The 19,703-nt window shown below is 38.3% G+C and overlaps 1 pseudogene; it reads right to left on the bottom strand.

The window, feature by feature from the left end:
* Window positions 1-3,002: 3,002 nt before the first annotated feature.
* On the bottom strand, window positions 3,003-3,113 carry LOC125479096 (annotated as a pseudogene).
* Between the last annotated feature and the right edge of the window lie 16,590 nt (window positions 3,114-19,703).

The raw sequence follows: 19,703 nt of genomic DNA, 5'->3' as shown, positions 1-19,703 counted from the left end.
TTTGGATCAAAGGGAAAGCAAATGAAGTAAAAACATTCCAGAAAAGATGTGAAGTGTTAAGAGTGCAATTCGGCCATATTGGGTGATTTTAAACAAGGCAAAAACATTGAAGTCAATTATGTGGTTCCAACACCAAAACATGCATTCACATGCATGTTCACAACCTTGGCCGTGCATTCCACTACTTGTCCATTCCCCTTGTGTGCCAAAACCATCCACTTCCATTACTTAATCTACTCAGCCACATTTTCAGCATGATCACAACCTGGCTGTGCAAATCCCATGTGGTTCCAAGTCAGATTATGCACTTCTAAAACATCAAAACATGCATTCACATGCATGTCCACAACCTGACCCGTGCATTCCATTTCCCTTATTCACTTCTCTTTGCAGAAATACACATGCATTGTGATTAAACAAACCACATACTTGCAGACTTTGTCCAGCTCCCTTATGCACTTCCACCACCGAAACACATCACCTTTGCATTTCCATCTCTTTAATGTCCATCCCGTGCACTTTTCTGCCCATTCCCAGAGTATTATAACCAATTTCAGGTTATCCACTTCATGCTTGCAGACATCCCACATGTGTTTTGGATTAAATAAACCACATACTTGCAGATCATGTCCATGCTTTGCAGGTATCATGCCAGAAATCCACTAAAACAACCATTTCATGCGATTCCAACTCCCTACTGCCCATACCGTGCACATTAATCCCCTTTGCAGCATCACTTTCACATGGACCATGTCAGTTTTTCACATGGATTCTGATGGTTTTCCATCATTGACTACATTCAGAAACTGACCAAGTAACACTCACTCATCTCTTTCTCGGATTCAATTTTTCCATTACACACTCTATTGGCTCCATTTTCTGTCCATCATTCACTCTCATAATCCCTCTCCATCCCATTGCATTCGACACTTTTCCTCTCTCACAGAAACTATCCATTCTCTTCCACACACGTATAACCACTCCCTTTCACTCCATTTCTGTCCCATTGGCAGAAACCATTCAATCATAACCAATCTACCTTCATCCGTACCACACTTGGAGCACCAACACCGAAGGCACTCTTCAAGGAATTCAACATCAGTTTTGCTTCAAGGGTTCCTTCTACTTCATTCTATGTTCATTCATGTTGTGTACCTTTATGTTAAACATTCTGTAAACATGAATTGTAACTAATCTTTCTCTAGGGATTCGATGTAGCCTTGCAAAGTTTGCCATGTAATCAAGTTAGAATGCTCAGTTTGTTCATCTATTTCTTGTTTCATTTTCTGATTTAGTTGTGACTTTGTGAGTTGATTTTAATGTTTGATCACCATTTGAATTAACCACAGGTTGTTTAGCCAAGATTAGAGCACACATCATGCATAATCTTGGTGGATATGTGAATGAATGAAGGGAATGTTTTGCAAACATCCTGCCGAGTTATTCCCTTTGGTTTTATGAAAGTTTCTTGTGCATTACATACTCTTGATTATGAACCAACGTTGCACATCACAACTAGGTTCGTGATTAGGGACATTTGATCAAATCCACACATCATATGGTTGATCATATCTAAGTGACACAAACTCAAGCAATAGGTAGATGGCTGAGAATAAACTAACTTGACAAACATGAACTTGGTTTAGCAATGGTGAAACCGAATCCCTAGTTTCATCTCCATTGGTACTATCTCATTTTATTAGTTGTTGATTCATTTGGTTGTGTTTACTTCTTTTATTTATGCTTTCAAGTAACAACAACAAATCTGCTCAATTTGATTAGTTTGATTCATTTCATAGAAGTTCTTGCAAAACAAGTAATTACATAGGTCCAATTAGTCCCTGTGGATTCGACACCCTTACTTGTGCCATTATACTAAATATATTCTAGCATTAGGAAGGAAATATACATCAACAAAAATGGCGCCGTTGTCGGGGACTGATTTCAGTCCCTTGTAATTGCTTGTTTGCTTGTTTGCTATTTTGATTAGTGTCAAGGTTCATAACTTGTCAAATTGATAACTGGAAGTTGATTTAAGTTGCATACATTTCATGTGTGGAAAAGAATCCCTTAGCCATTCCATTATCCATTGGTTTACATCAATTTGCTTTACAATCTGCTTTCGTTATAATCTGTCCATTTAATTGCATTTCGTCCAAATACAAATTCTCCCTATATTTTGTTAAGTTTTAGGCTTAGAATCTGTCTTATCTTGTGTTTTGAAGCATTTTGAGTCAAGCTCAAATCTAATTTTCGTCCAAAATTAGGTTTGGTGTCAAAACTGCCCAGTTTGTGTTTTTAGGCAGTTTTGAGAGTTTTTAGCTTGTTTTGAGTCTTGTGAATATGTTTTGAGTCCTTTGAGTCCTTTCAAACGTTTTTAAGTTTATTTTTGTTCATTTCATTGTTGTTGCTAGTAGATTTTCATTCACACTTGTGTTATTTTATTTCAGGTAGTATATGTCAAATAAACTTGTTGAGTTAGGCCAAAGAATTGAACGGTTGAAGGGCCACACTTTGGACAATTTTGTGCCATCAAGTTCATCCTTTAGCCGTGAGGAAGAGGAAGGGAATTCACCTAGTTCAACAAGTAAAGAATCTGAGCAATTTAATTGGGAAAGAGAAGAAGAGATGGCGGGCAACGAAGATGAGCTTCGAGCTTTGGAGGACTTTGCTCAACCAATCATACCAAATTCACCTTCATGCATCTTGCTGCCCACAGAAGCTAGAAACTATGATCTCAAATCTTCACATTTCCATATGTTTCCTTCATTTTATGGCTTACCTAATGAAGACCCTTTAGCTCATATTAAAGAGTTTTACAATGTTGTGAGTGGTTTACTTTTGCAGGAAGTAAGTGAAGCAAATTTGAGGATGAGAGTGTTTCCTTACACCTTGAAAGATAGGGCCAAGAGTTGGTTGATGACTCTAACACCAGGTTCCCTCACTACATGGGATGCCGTGGCTAAGAAGTTCTTGGAGAAGTTCTTTTCCACTCAAAAGACAGCCACATTAAGGGGACAAATATTCAACTTCAAACAAGATGATGGAGAACCTTTCAATGAGTGTTGGGAGCGTTTTAAAGGCCTCTTGATCCAATGTCCACACCATGGGTTACCTTTTCACTTACAAATGCAAATTTTCTATGATGGATTAACCCAAAATTGTCAATCAACTGTTGATAATGCAGCAGGTGGAGCATTGAAGAAAAAGAATGCTCAAGAGTCATATAACATTTATGAGATGTTGGGGTCTAATGCTCAACACAAAGATTTAAGGGGTAAGAAAGTTGGAGTCTATGAAACAAGTTCTAATCATGAGCTCTTGTTGCAGGTAGCTAACCTAGAAAGGAAGCTTGAATCTGTGCTCAACATGGTGCCAAAAGCAAATGAAGTGTGTGCCATTTGCAACATACCAAGCCATCCTACTCACCAATGTCCATCTAGGGAGGCTTATCCCGAGTATGTTCAAGAACAAGTGAACCTCATGAATTCTTACAACCAAAGACCAAGGAATGATATGTATTCCAATACATATAACCCGAGTTGGAGAGATCATCCCAACTTTTCATGGAAGAACAACAATCCAATCCAAAATTTCCAACCAAAACCTGCCACTACCCTTGAGGACACGGTTAAATTGTTAGCCCAAAACACCTTGCAATTCCAACATTCCACCAATAGCACACTCCAACAACATTCGGCAGCCCTAACCAAAATGGAGACACAATTGGGGCAGATTGCAGATGCCTTGAACCAAAGAGAGGTTGGGAAGTTTCCAAGCCAACCCGTGATACTCCAAAGGAATCAAGAGCAAGCCAAAGCAATCACTACACTTAGAAGTGGTAAGGTTATTGATAATAAAGTTGGCAATGAAGTTACTAATGAATATGATCATGTGAATGCAGGTGTCACTCAAGGAATAGTAGAAGATCCGTGAAATATCCAAGAGGTATAGTAGAAGATATTCTAGTTCAAGTTGATAAACTAATCTTGCCTGCAGATTTTGTAGTGTTGGACATGGAAGAAGCTCCTATACATGATCGTGAGTTGCCAATATTGCTTGGGAGACCTTTCATGGCCACGGCCAAGACCATCATTGATGTGCAAAATGGACTCCTCACTATGACAGTGTTAGGAGAGACAGTTCAATTCAAAGTGTTTGAATCTCTTTCTCATCCTTCGTCATCTCTTGATTGTTATGCCATTGATGTGCTTGATTCACTTGTATTCTCTAAGTTCTTGCAGGCACAATCGAATGAACCATTGCAAACTGTTTTGAGTTAATCTCAAGATGAGTTTGATGAGGAAGATGCACTCATGGAAGAAGTAGCTGCTTTGGAAGCATTAGCATTGTATCCTTTCAATGTTTCACCTTGTTTTGAGCCTTTAGAATCATCAATGTCACATCTAACTCCTTCTACTGTTAAAGCACCAAAACTTGAACTTAAACCACTTCCACCACATCTAAAATATGCATATCTAGCTGAATTTGAAACTCTTCCAATTATCATAGCTTCTGATCTCACCCCAAATGAAGAAGATAAACTAATTAGGGTGTTAAAAGAGTTCAAATCTGTTTTTGGTTGGTCTATTGCAGATATCAAGGGAATAAGCCCTACCATGTGCATGCATAGGATCATTTTGGAAGAAGGAGCAAAATCAACCCGTGAGCCACAAAGAAGACTCAATCCACACATGAAGGAAGTTGTTAGGAATGAGGTGTTGAAATTGTTAGATGTGGGGATCATATATCCCATTTCTGATAGCAAATGGGTGAGTGCTATTCAGGTGGTGCCTAAGAAGGTGGGAATCACTGTGATGAGGAATGAAAACAATGAGCTTGTGACCACCAAGCCCACGGCCAGTTGGCGGGTTTGCACCGATTACAGGAAGTTGAATTCTAGCACTAGAAAAGATTACTTTCCTATGCCTTTCATAGATCAAATGCTTGAGAGATTGGCAGGTTACTCACATTATTGTTTTCTGGATGGATACTCAGGTTACAATCAAATTGCAATCGCTCCGGAGGATCAAGAGAAAACAACCTTTACTTGCCCCTTTGGCACATTTGCATATAGGAGAATGCCTTTTGGACTCTACAATGCTCCAGCAACATTCCAAAGATGCATGTTGGCCATCTTTTCTGACATGGTAGAAAGGTTCATTGAGGTATTTATGGATGACTTCTCAGTGTTTGGTTCCTCTTTTGATGAATGTCTTAACCATCTATCGTTAGTACTTCAAAGATGTCAGGAAACAAATTTGGTTCTCAATTGGGAAAAGTGCCAATTTATGGTGAAACAAGGAATTGTGTTGGGGCATGTAATCTCTAGCAAAGGAATGGAGGTAGACAAAGCCAAAATTGACGTCATCACCAATATGGTAGCCCCCACCACTGTGAAGGGAGTAAGAAGTTTTTTGGGCCATGCGGGTTTTTATCGTCGTTTCATTAAGAACTTTTCAATGATCACTCGTCCATTATGCAATCTGTTAGCTAAAGATGTTGTATTTCATTTTGATAAGGCTTGTATGGATGCATTTAATACTTTGAAAAATGAACTAACCTCGGCCCCTATTATTATGGCACCAGATTGGTCGTTACCTTTTGAATTAATGTGTGATGCCTCTGACTATGTTGTTGGTGCAGTTTTAGGGCAAAGGGTGAACAAGCTTCCACATGTGATCTACTATGCAAGCCGGACTCTGCATGATGCTCAACTTAACTATTCCACAACTGAAAAGGAGTTGCTTGCTGTTGTTTTTGCCTTAGAAAAGTTTAGGTCATATCTTGTGGGATCTAAAGTTATTGTGTTTTCTGATCATGCAGCCATTAGGTATTTGATGACAAAGAAGGATGCTAAACCACGCTTGATTAGATGGATACTCTTACTACAAGAGTTTGACTTGGAAATTCGAGATAAGAAGGGCAGTGATAATGTTGTGGCTGACCATTTGTCCAGGCTTAATGAAAACCATGGAGTGGGACAACCTTTGCCCCTAAATGAATCATTTCCAGATGAACAACTCTTTGTTGTTCAAGAAAAAGAACCATGGTATGCGGACTTTGTGAATTATCTTGCCTGTGGTATAATGAGAAATGACCTTTCTTTTTAGGAAAGAAAGAAGTTCCTTGCCATGGTGAAGCACTACGTTTGGGACGAACCATATTTGTTTAAATACTGCCCTGATCAAATCATTAGGAGATGTGTCCCAGAGAGTGAGCAACAAAGCATTCTAACATTTAGCCATACATTGGCATGTGGAGGACATTTTGGTGCCAAAAAGACATCTCTAAAGGTTTTATAATCTGGTTTCTTTTGGCCTACTTTATTCAAAGATGCGTTTGATTTTTGCTCTAAGTGTGATAGGTGCCAGAAGATGGGGAACATTAGTCGAAGAAATGAAATGCCATTGAACAACATTTTGGTAGTGGAGCTCTTTGATGTTTGGGGAATTGACTTCATGGGACCATTTCCATCCTCCTTTGGCTGTTTATACATATTAGTGGTAGTGGATTACGTATCCAAATGGGTTGAAGCCATTGCTACAAGAACTAATGATCATAAGGTTGTGTTGAATTTTCTTAAAGATGTGATTTTTTGTTGGTTTGGAACCCCAAGAGCTATTATTAGTGATGGTGGCAGCCATTTCTGCAACAAACCCTTTGAATCCTTGATGAAGAAGTACAATATCAACCACAAAGTGGCAACCCCGTACCATCCTCAAACCTCAGGACAAGTGGAGATTAGCAATAGGGAGATCAAAAACATCTTGATGAAGACCGTGAGCCCTACAAGGAAGGATTGGTCGTTGAGGTTGAATGATGCACTATGGGCATATAGAACAGCATACAAGACCCCCATTGGCATGAGTCCTTATCGCCTTGTGTTTGGGAAAGCTTGTCATTTGCCAATGGAGCTTGAACACCGTGCATATTGGGCCATCAAGAAGTTCAACTTTGATTACAAGGATGCTGGAATAGCAAGGAAGCTCCAACTTAATGAGTTGGAAGAGCTTAGAAATGAAGCATATGAGAATGCCAAAATCTACAAGGAACGGACTAAGCTCTATCATGACAAGGCCATCCTAAGGAAGGAGTTTCACCAAGGTATGAAAGTACTTTTGTTTGACTCACGTTTGAGACTTTTTCCAGGAAAATTGAAGTCTAAGTGGGTGGGACCATTCAAAGTATTACAAACATTTTCCCACAGAGCTGTGGAGATAGAGAACATTAAGAATGGCACCTCTTTTAAAGTCAATGGGCAGCGTTTGAAACCATACTTGGATAAAGGGGAGGAAGAGCAAGTGTATCAAGTCGTCGATGTTCTTGAATTTACAACACCATGAGCAAGCGACCATGTCTTGCCTAGACATTAAATAAAGCGCTTACTAGGAGGCAACCTAGTGTGGTTTGTGTTCTTTCTTTATGTTGTGTTTTTGTTGTTACCATTCCATATTCTTTGCCTACTTACATTGCATACAATTTTAAACATCGAGGACAATGTTTAGGATAGGTTTGGGGGTGTGGGATGGAAGGTTTGTTTTTTTTGTGTTTGTTTTAAGTGTTAGTTTTGGTTAAGGGTGTTTTTGCATGCTAATACGAATGTATATGAGGACTATGTTTGAAAGCAAACGATTGGGTTGCTATGAAAAAGGGTTGCATCTTGTTGTCATGTATAAAGCTATAACTCTTGAAATTATGATGATAGAGTTACCATACTCAAATTTTGGAAGAAGAATTGTGGAGACTTGATAGGAGCATATTTATGCGACTTAAATGGCTTGTTCTCGTACATTTACGTTATGTTTCTTTAGTTATTTTAGTACTTTAAGCTATTTTCGTGTGTTTGTAGGTCCAAAGGGCTAAAGGAGCAAAAAGATGCATTTTGGAGACTTTTGGAGCACTTTTGGGCTAAGGACGGATAGCTTATGCTTGAAGCCAAAGTGTTGGACGAAATTGAAGACCTAATTGGAGCCAAAGTGTTGGAACCTTGTTCTCTTTAGTTTTAGGACATTTAAACCTTTCCTAATCCCAATCATGCCATGCATAACACACATCCATTCTAACACATTGTCATTGCACATGCATTTCCTGCATTAGTTAACCCACATGCACTTATCACTTATCATCACCACATATCATATCACTTAATCACTTATCACTTATCATCACCACTTAACCACTTATCATATCATAACCACATATCATATCACTTATCACTTATCACTTAACATATCATCCACCTACTTCACCTACAACATCCACCTACTTCACCTACAACATCCACTTCACCTACAACATCCACCTACTTCACCTACAAATGACATAGCCATATGTTCCCTCCACTACTCCTATAAATACCCTTGCATTCATTCATTCAGGAACATCTCATTTCATACACAACACACCACAAACACATCCCTTTCTCTCTTAGTCGTGAGTCTCCCTTAGAATCCAAAAACCATCTTTCCATTTCCATCACTCCTCACTCCATTCCACACTTCCATTCCCCCAAACCAACTATCCTTAGACCTTATGCTACAATAAAGAGGAAGAGAAGAGGGCCTAAACGTTCATACAATTCAAGTTTGAGTTGTTGGAATGTTTAGGTGTTTCTTTGATTTCAATGTTTAATTTTAATTCTCTTTGTTTTGTATGAGGAACTAAACCCCCCCTTAGCTAGGGGGTGATTCTAAATATATGTTTATGCTTGCATTTTGATTTGATTACTTCTAATTGCATTTCATAAGTTGTTGATTCAATTTGTTTAACCGTTTGATTGATAACTTATTTATGTATGTTTATTAAGAATGCGCGCTTATTTTCATGCATGAATATAACGCTAGAATATAAGTGATTTTCACCTAATCGTTATGAACTTATATTCACAAGTAGTGGAGGTTGCTTATAAACAATCGCGTTAAATGAATTCTTGGCACGAGTTTCATGCTCATCATAGTAACGAATGCCTCGTCAACACTTATAGTTTTCATAATGCTTAATGATCTTTGATTGTATCTTTATTGTGCTGTTCACGTAAAGGACTTTTGGAGAATGTTGTGAATTGCGTTGCGCTAACCCATCCAATTCATTAACTTAAGGAAAACTTGACGGTTAATTTAAGCGGACCTAATTAACCCGGGGTGATGAGTTTCATAATTTATTGAAATGCAATTGGAAATCTTTTTATTATGCAAGTGTAGCATGTGTGGAGATGAACCCCTTGGCTAGCATCCATTCATTCCATTTCATCAATTTCATATTTACATTCTGTCTAGTTTATTAACTTGTTTCGTTATTTCAATTTTCGTCAAACATCAATCCCCATTTTGCTTTAATGTTCAATTTAGTTAGAAATCAATTTAGTTTGTGTTTTTAAAGCATTTTGAGTCTTTGGTTTGTCTTAGTGTTTTAACGTTTAGTTTCGCATTCTTTGAGTCTAGTTTAGTGTTTTATATTGTTTTTACGTTTTTAAGTCAGTTTCCAAGAGATTAACAATCCCTCCTAATCCCCGGTCCAGAACGATCTCTACTTATACATATACTACAATTTGACGAAAAGAGGGTTTAATTTGTGTGCGTATAAATCTCGCACCAAATTTTGGCGCCGTTGCCGGGGATTAGAAAATTTGCTAATCCCTTGGATTGTTTGTTTCTGTATTGTCTTTTAGATTTAGTTTTTATTTGTGTTTTGTTTTGTTTGTTAAGAACAACATGGCACTTGATAACGCTTCTCTTTTGTCACAGCTCATGGAAAGGTCCCAAATGCAAAGAGTTGATATATCTAATCTTCAATCAAGGAATAACGTGTTTTCCAATACTTACAATTCGGATTGGAGTGATCATTCAAACTCTATGTGGTGGGAACCTCAAAATGCTCAACAAGGAGGATATTGGCAGCCACCACAACCTCATATTCAATATGCCCAACCAAACTCAAGTTCGTCAATAGATTATAATCAAAAGCTTAATGAATTAATTTGTTTGGTGCAGGGCTCACAAAATCAAGACATTGAGGCTCAACAAGAAGGATATTGGCAGCCATATGAGGAGTTCTATTCAATGCCTATGCAGCCACCACAAAGGTTGGACCACTTGGATAAGCAAATTGGGCAGATCGCGGAGTTCGTAGGACAGTTTCGAGACCAAGGCGAACTCCCTAGTTCAACCATTGCAAATCAGAAGGGAGAATTTGAAAACACCAATGCTATCATGTTGAGAAGTGACAAGGAGGTTGGAACGGACCCTCAACCATCAAAATCAAATCACAAGGAAGAGGAATACATCCAACCCACGGAAAGGGTGGAAACACCTTTACCGGAGGCACCTATTGCTCCTATGCCATCTAATACAGGTATGGTTGTTCCAAATTTCATTATTTTTAACCCCGTTCCAACAAGTATCCCTATTCCTTGCAGATTCATGACTTCCAAGGAAGAAGAAGGTGAAAAAGACATCTTGGAAGCCCTTTCAAAGGTGACAAGTAGGGAATGTCATGAATTCATCAAAGAGGACGTTCTTGAAACCACAAAATCCAAAGAAGTTAAATTTGATGACATTGGACAAGTCATAACCATCACTTGCAATCTGGCCAAGTCCAATATCCCTGAAACTTTCAAAGGAGTGGTGTTTGTCATTGAGTTCTTGTCGGACAAAACAAGTAAGTTTTTTTCAAATTCCTTTACATTTTATACTAACTTGCTGTTTTTTATGAATCAGGCACCTACACTAGAATTCAAACCATTGCCGGTTCACTTCAAGTATCACCTTCCATTCAAGGACCAATTCCATGCCGTTTGATTTTATTTATGTTAATAAAAAAAAATAAAAAAATAAAAAAATAAAAAAAAAGAGAAAGAAAGATACTAAACATGGAGAAAGGTGGAGCTTCACAAAGGTTGTTTGCGTGAAGCCCCACTACGAGGCGCAGAAGCGGAAGGCATAGAAGCGGGAGGCATAGAAGCGGGAGGCATCGGAGCGGAAGCCATCGGAGCGGGAGGCATCGGAGCTAGAGCATTCCAGGCCTCAATACTTGGCCAAGCGCTGGATGACCCAGGAAAAAGGTGCCTCTGGAGATAAGACGCAAGCCTTTGACAGTCACTGTGAATTCGACCCTCAGATTCTTGCAGCTCATCAAGCTTCCTCTTCATCCCTGACGAATAGTTATTTGCAAGCACATGCAAACTTCTATTCTCGTACTTAAGCTGCTGGATCTCTTGCTTAAGTCTTTCCACCTCTGCCATCAACGATTCCACTTGGCGGGACCGAGCAAGCAGGCGTTGGCCCATGTTGGACACAGAACTCGCACACTGAACACTAAGTGCGAGGGACTCTTGAACGGCCAACTCATCGGACCGTCCTGACAGCAGCCTACTATCTTTTGGAGTGAGGAGGTTTTTAGCTACTATTGTAGCTGTTGTGGCATCCTGCATCACAGAGTCTTCACCTGAAAGAGGACCGTTAGAAGATAAAAAAGAAGGGCGCCATACATTACCTTGACGGGGCGCAACCGGATCGCTGCTGAGACTCAAATCTAAGCTAAGGTTCGATGAGTTTGCCATTTTTTTCAAAAGTGTTCAAAGAGAAGGGTGGATGGAGTTAAAATTTCACAAAGGGCCGGAGTCGAGTTTCAGGAATGGGAAATCTTCAGAGTGTGTGTGTTGGGGTGATTGATAGCTCTATAAAAAGCCAAGACGACGCGTCCACCGATTCAAAGAGCCGGATTTTCCGGCGTAATTTAGGCGACGCTCCCTCGGCTTTTCAGAAAACGCGTTCAACTTTGTCAAAAGATTTCTGACAAAGCTGAAAACACGTGGAGGCCATCATCGCATCTACACATCTTTAGCCGACAAGCGCAAAGTTCGGCGACGCTTTCTCTGCTTTTCAGAAGACGCGTGCAGCTTTGTCAAAAGGAGCCGCATCTGCACTACCACGTGTCGTTCAGAAAGCGAAGGGGCGTCGTTTAGAAATCGAAGAGGCGCCACTATTTCAAAGAGCCGGATTTGCGGGATCAAAACGTTTGTCGACAAGGGTAAAAAGTACCACCACTTGATATTATCTCTATATATGTCGACCTTCGTCTTTTATGGCAGGCCAAACCTGAAGAAAATGCCCAACTCTCCCTCACCTCTGAGGGCGCACTCCCAGCAAAGCCTTTCAAAATACTCAATTCTTTCTTCTTCCCCAAAGATGATACCAGATGCCTGGAGTACATATAACCCAGGAGGAAACGGCGGATTGAAGCATGTGCTGATTCATTCACCGCTTCTTCAAAGCAAAGGTATCTCATATCATCAAGGTCAAAAGCAAAAGTATCTCATATCATGCTCTTTCCCTGTCTTTTTCTTTGTCCTTGTTCTTACTTGCATGGCAAAGTAAAAGAAGCAATCAGCCGGCACTTGGAGTCAGTCTTCCGATCTGGAGCCAACCGCCTGGAATCTATTCCTGATTGCTTACCTAGCGTTGCTCTCGAGTAGTCATCTTCAACGGTTGTTACACTTCCAGAGAAGGGACCACTCCTGCAAAGATTGAACAAAGAAACAGATAACAGGAGGAAGCTCAGACCTTCGGGGGAAACCAAAAGAACCATCCTGCTGCCCAGATCAAGAGTAGCACAAAGGAAAATCAATGATGGGCGGAAACCAGTTCAAGAGTAAGCCTGTGGAGTCACTATGATCAAAGCCTCAATGCAATTACCAAGGAGAAGATGGAATTTACACTCCATAACCAGATTTGCGTCCCTAAACTCTTCTCTTTGTTAATTACATTCTGCCATGTTTAGTATGTTTAAATTGCTTTTTGTGTGTTTACTTATGTTTTGTGTGAATCTATGCTTAAAACATTGAGGACAATGTTTGATTTAAGTGTGGGGGGGGTAACTAATGTTGTTAATTTAAATTCGTGGGATTTTATCACCCATAACTTCAAATGTTGTTCCTTGCTGTTTTAAGGTGTTTTTAAGTTGTTTTATAGTGTTTTGTTTTATAATTCGAAAATCCCATAAAAATTTGAAAAATTGTTTTGAAAAACCCAAAAAGAGTTGTTTTAAGAGTCGTTTTTGTGTGTTTGTGTCTTAGGGTACCTTCCAACACAATGATAAGGATTTGGTTTATAATTGCATGACGGTTAGAAAGAGTTATAAACATAGAGAAAAGTTTGATTTACTCTTGGTATATGCTTGGTTATGGTTATAATGTATGACTTCACATGCAATCATAAAAGAAAAAAATTCGTTTTTGTAACATGCTTGAAGGAAGGAACTCAAACAAACGCTACAACCCTGAGAGACTTGAGCCTATAAGGTTCTTTGGAGAGTATAATATGTGATTTCTTGTTTTCTAAAGTCGTTGCATGATCTCATTATTCTTTGCTTGGTTACTACTTAGAAGGCGTTTCATCATATAGTTCCAAATGCTAGAACTCATGCCCATTTCATTCAAAGCATGTTATTGATTTGCATAACACATATTCAAGAAGAAGTTGTGTAGTGACCACCACCATAGCCAAATAGCCTTACTTCCCATACTTCGTATATGTTGTAAGTTTTAACCCCGTTGAGCCTCGTTTTGCCTTTATTCCTTGTTTACCCACATCACCCCTTACCTAGCTTAGAGTAGGACTTTCCTATACCCTTGTTCTTAAAGTTTAGTGAGCATGACTTAAATGAATTCCTTTTGAGTTACATTATGCAAGAAAATGAGTGTGGGGGAGTAAAAGTTTGTTCTTACGTTTATATGTATGTTTTGAGATTCAAAAGAAAAAGAAGAAAAGAAAAAAAAAAAAAAAAAAAAAAAAAAAAAAAAAAAAAAAAAAGAGTGAAAATAAGTAAGAATGAACTCACGAGCGTTGATGGTTGAAGAAAGGGTCCAAAAAGTTGAATATGGCCCTAAGTTTTGTGTGATTTTCCCTTGGGTGTTCAAAGTTGACTTCTGCGTTCTTAAGGGAATTCTAAGTGCCTAATTCAATACTTTGCTCACTATTGCTTTAAGAATGTTTGTTTATCCTTCACCTTTCATTGTTAGCCAATACCCTAGCCCCGTTACTACCCTTTGACTTCTATATTGAGTGTTATGTATTTCAATTGTGGAGTTTGAACTTGGTATGAGCTTATGGTGTCACTGGTTCTCGCGTCTAAGTAGTAGCATTCCATTCATGAGATCATATCTAAACATGCTTATTAACTCCAGAAAATGCTTTCCTTATTATAACATATGTGAGTGTTCGTTTACATGTTTACATCAATCTTCTCACATATACCTAGTGTAGGGTGTGTAGTCAGAAAATCTGTGTGAAAAACGAGAGTACATCTAGTAAGAAATTGAGGGAATTCTCTAAAGGCATGTTACTACATTTGAAATGTGTTTTAATTGCTTAATTGTGAACTAGTATGTGGTGACTATGATTAAGAATGTACTTGAGTGTAAAGATGGCTCAAATCTGTGAGAATAATGATTTTTAACTTGTCATGTGCATTGGAAGTCCCTGATACGATTGTTGGAAGGTGTAGGTTGTGTTTTGTTCTTTTTATTTTGTTTTTCTGTTTTGCTCGAGGACTAGCAAAAGCTAAGTGTGGGGGTATTTGATAGGAGCATATTTATGCGACTTAAATGGCTTGTTCTCGTACATTTACGTTATGTTTCTTTAGTTATTTTAGTACTTTAAGCTATTTTCGTGTGTTTGTAGGTCCAAAGGGCTAAAGGAGCAAAAAGATGCATTTTGGAGACTTTTGGAGCACTTTTGGGCTAAGGACGGATAGCTTATGCTTGAAGCCAAAGTGTTGGACGAAATTGAAGACCTAATTGGAGCCAAAGTGTTGGAACCTTGTTCTCTTTAGTTTTAGGACATTTAAACCTTTCCTAATCCCAATCATGCCATGCATAACACACATCCATTCTAACACATTGTCATTGCACATGCATTTCCTTCATTAGTTAACCCACATGCACTTATCACTTATCATCACCACATATCATATCACTTAATCACTTATCACTTATCATCACCACTTAACCACTTATCATATCATAACCACATATCATATCACTTATCACTTATCACTTAACATATCATCCACCTACTTCACCTACAACATCCACCTACTTCACCTACAAATGACATAGCCATATGTTCCCTCCACTACTCCTATAAATACCCTTGCATTCATTCATTCAGGAACATCTCATTTCATACACAACACACCACAAACATATCCCTTTCTCTCTTAGTCGTGAGTCTCCCTTAGAATCCAAAAACCATCTTTCCATTTCCATCACTCCTCACTCCATTCCACACTTCCATTCCCCCAAACCAACTATCCTTAGACCTTATGCTACAATAAAGAGGAAGAGAAGAGGGCCTAAACGTTCATACAATTCAAGTTTGAGTTGTTGGAATGTTTAGGTGTTTCTTTGATTTCAATGTTTAATTTTAATTCTCTTTGTTTTGTATGAGGAACTAAACCCCCCCCTTAGTTAGGGGGTGATTCGAAATATATGTTTATGCTTGCATTTTGATTTGATTACTTCTAATTGCATTTCATAAGTTGTTGATTCAATTTGTTTAACCGTTTGATTGATAACTTATTTATGTATGTTTATTAAGAATGCGCGCTTAATTTTCATGCATGAATATAACGCTAGAATATAAGTGATTTTCACCTAATCGTTATGAACTTATATTCACAAGTAGTGGAGGTTGCTTATAAACAATCGCGTTAAATGAATTCTTGGCACGAGTTTCATGCTCATCATAGTAACGAATGCCTCGTCAACACTTATAGTTTTCATAATGCTTAATGATCTTTGATTGTATCTTTATTGTGTTGTTCACGTAAAGGACTTTTGGAGAATGTTGTGAATTGCGTTGCGCTAACCCATCCAATTCATTAACTTAAGGAAAACTTGACGGTTAATTTAAGCGGACCTAATTAACCCGGGGTGATGAGTTTCATAATTTATTGAAATGCAATTGGAAATCTTTTTATTATGCAAGTGTAGCATGTGTGGAGATGAACCCCTTGGCTAGCATCCATTCATTCCATTTCATCAATTTCATATTTACATTCTGTCTAGTTTATTAACTTGTTTCGTTATTTCAATTTTCGTCAAACATCAATCCCCCTTTTGCTTTAATGTTCAATTTAGTTAGAAATCAATTTAGTTTGTGTTTTTAAAGCATTTTGAGTCTTTGGTTTGTCTTAGTGTTTTAACGTTTAGTTTCGCATTCTTTGAGTCTAGTTTAGTGTTTTATATTGTTTTTACGTTTTTAAGTCAGTTTCCAAGAGATTAACAATCCCTCCTAATCCCCGGTCCAGAACGATCCCTACTTATACATATACTACAATTTGACGAAAAGAGGGTTTAATTTGTGTGCGTATAAATCTCGCACCAAGACTACCCTAGTGAGTTATTTTGAGCTTAATTGCGTCTTTGAGAGGGTTTAAATTGTTTCTACTTCTATCTTTTTCTTTCAATTTCACTTTAAATGATCTCATTACTTCTATCTTGATTGGATACTAAGAATTACTCTCTTTGCAGATACCATGTGTTTAGTATCATTCATGAATGAACTCAATGAGATGATGTTAGGCTATGCATGTTTTAACTACTAAAAGGCTTAAATCCTACCCATTTGTGTGCTCCATTCACCCTTGTTGCAGCCAAACACTTTAGCCTAATTCTTTCATCACCCACACTATACTTTACCCATTCTAGCCCATTACAAGCCATACCTTATAGTTTGGGGAATACCAAGGTGATGAAGACTAAAGGTAAATTGAGCTTAGAACAAGATTGTGGCATGTACCGAGGGCACCTATGTTGAAGATGTTTCTAAAAAAAAAAAAAGAAAGTTATAAAAAAAAAAAAAGAAGAGAAGAGAATTAAAGTGGATACAAGTTCCAAATCCCCTCATTGTAAGACTTAGGGCCTGGATGCCAAAAACAAAGAAGAAAGAAAACAAATGCAAGTGAAGAGCATGATCCTCAAGAACACTTTGGTATGCCCCAAGCTCTTGTATTTCATGTCACTTCTTTCGTAACCTATAACCTAAGCCTTACATTACAATCTTGAGAAAAGACCTAGCTGATCATTGAGGATGTATTCATGGGGTGATGGTAAGTGTGTGTGTTATCTAAATTCTTAGCATTTGATTCATTTCATGAGATCTACTCAGAAATTGTGCTTCCATTCCAGATTTCATATGTGAGAATTTTGATTCCCTTTACATAATTTCACTCATATATGGTTGTGGAGGGATTAAACCTTAGGATCTGAGTGAAAATTTTGAGTGAAATCTGTGAGGAGTAGAGTTGAGGTGAATTCTATCTGAAGCATTTGGGTATGGTGACCTCGAAGTTGTAAGACATGGAGAAATATCTTTATACGTTACAATTGATACGATTCTTTGAAGTGACAATCTTTTGAGTTGAATGAATGACAAAATCTTCATTGGTTCTTATTAGTTTGTTTAAAGCATGTTTTAGCCAATTTGTTTGCAGTTTTTTTTTTGTAGATGTTTGTGGGTTCATCACTGTAAACCCTCAGGAGACACAACTCCTCCAACTAGGGACACCTAGGGGTTCAAAGGCTTGTTGCACATGCTCAGTGCAATCGTTTGGCCAGCGAAAGTGGTTTAGTTAGATGTTTGTGTTGGTGTGTTTTAATTTTAAGTTTGCTCGAGGACTAGCAAAAACCAGGTTTGGGGGTATTTGATAAGTCTCTTTTTGCATGCATTTATATATTCCTTATTTGGCGTCTTTGTGATGTTTTTGGATTGAACTAGTTGCATTTTACATTATTTGGTGTTAGTGTGCAGCCAAGTGTGTAATTTGGATCAAAGGGAAAGCAAATGAAGTAAAAACATTCCAGAAAAGATGTGAAGTGTTAAGAGTGCAATTCGGCCATATTGGGTGATTTTAAACAAGGCAAAAACATTGAAGTCAATTATGTGGTTCCAACACCAAAACATGCATTCACATGCATGTTCACAACCTTGGCCGTGCATTCCACTACTTGTCCATTCCCCTTGTGCGCCAAAACCATCCACTTCCATTACTTAATCTACTCAGCCACATTTTCACCATGATCACAACCTGGCCGTGCAAATCCCATGTGGTTCCAAGTCAGATTATGCACTTCTAAAACATCAAAACATGCATTCACATGCATGTCCACAACCTGACCCGTGCATTCCATTTCCCTTATTCACTTCTCTTTGCAGAAATACACATGCATTGTGATTAAACAAACCACATACTTGCAGACTTTGTCCAGCTCCCTTATGCACTTCCACCACCGAAACACATCACCTTTGCATTTCCATCTCTTTAATGTCCATCCCATGCACTTTTCTGCCCATTCCCAGAGTATTATAACCAATTTCAGGTTATCCACTTCATGCTTGCAGACATCCCACATGTGTTTTGGATTAAATAAACCACATACTTGCAGATCATGTCCATGCTTTGCAGGTATCATGCCAGAAATCCACTAAAACAACCATTTCATGCGATTCCAACTCCCTACTGCCCATACCGTGCACATTAATCCCCTTTGCAGCATCACTTTCACATGGACCATGTCAGTTTTTCACATGGATTCTGATGGTTTTCCATCATTGGCTACATTCAGAAACTGACCAAGTAACACTCACTCATCTCTCTCTCGGATTCAATTTTTCCATTACACACTCTATTGGCTCCATTTTCTGTCCATCATTCACTCTCATAATCCCTCTCCATCCCATTGCATTCGACACTCTTCCTCTCTCACAGAAACTATCCATTCTCTTCCACACACGTATAACCACTCCCTTTCACTCCATTTCTGTCCCATTGGCAGAAACCATTCAATCATAACCAATCTACCTTCATCCGTACCACACTTGGAGCACCAACACCGAAGGCACTCTTCAAGGAATTCAACATCAGTTTTGCTTCAAGGGTTCCTTCTACTTCATTCTATGTTCATTCATGTTGTGTACCTTTATGTTAAACATTCTGTAAACATGAATTGTAACTAATCTTTCTCTAGGGATTCGATGTAGCCTTGCAAAGTTTGCCATGTAATCAAGTTAGAATGCTCAGTTTGTTCATCTATTTCTTGTTTCATTTTCTGATTTAGTTGTGACTTTGTGAGTTGATTTTAATGTTTGATCACCATTTGAATTAACCACAGGTTGTTTAGCCAAGATTAGAGCACACATCATGCATAATCTTGGTGGATATGTGAATGAATGAAGGGAATGTTTTGCAAACATCCTGCCGAGTTATTCCCTTTGGTTTTATGAAAGTTTCTTGTGCATTACATACTCTTGATTATGAACCAACGTTGCACATCACAACTAGGTTCGTGATTAGGGACATTTGATCAAATCCACACATCATATGGTTGATCATATCTAAGTGACACAAACTCAAGGAATAGGTAGATGGCTGAGAATAAACTAACTTGACAAACATGAACTTGGTTTAGCAATGGTGAAACCGAATCCCTAGTTTCATCTCCATTGGTACTATCTCATTTTATTAGTTGTTGATTCATTTGGTTGTGTTTACTTCTTTTATTTATGCTTTCAAGTAACAACAACAAATCTGCTCAATTTGATTAGTTTGATTCATTTCATAGAAGTTCTTGCAAAACAAGTAATTACATAGGTCCAATTAGTCCCTGTGGATTCGACACCCTTACTTGTGCCATTATACTA

This window comes from the organism of the source record quoted next, unplaced genomic scaffold (assembly GCF_019419815.1).
Source record: "Pyrus x bretschneideri cultivar Hongxiangsu unplaced genomic scaffold, Pyrus_bretschneideri_v1 Contig274, whole genome shotgun sequence".
NCBI classification, from domain to species: Eukaryota; Viridiplantae; Streptophyta; class Magnoliopsida; order Rosales; family Rosaceae; genus Pyrus; species Pyrus x bretschneideri.
This window is presented reverse-complemented; position numbering and strand designations above follow the sequence as displayed.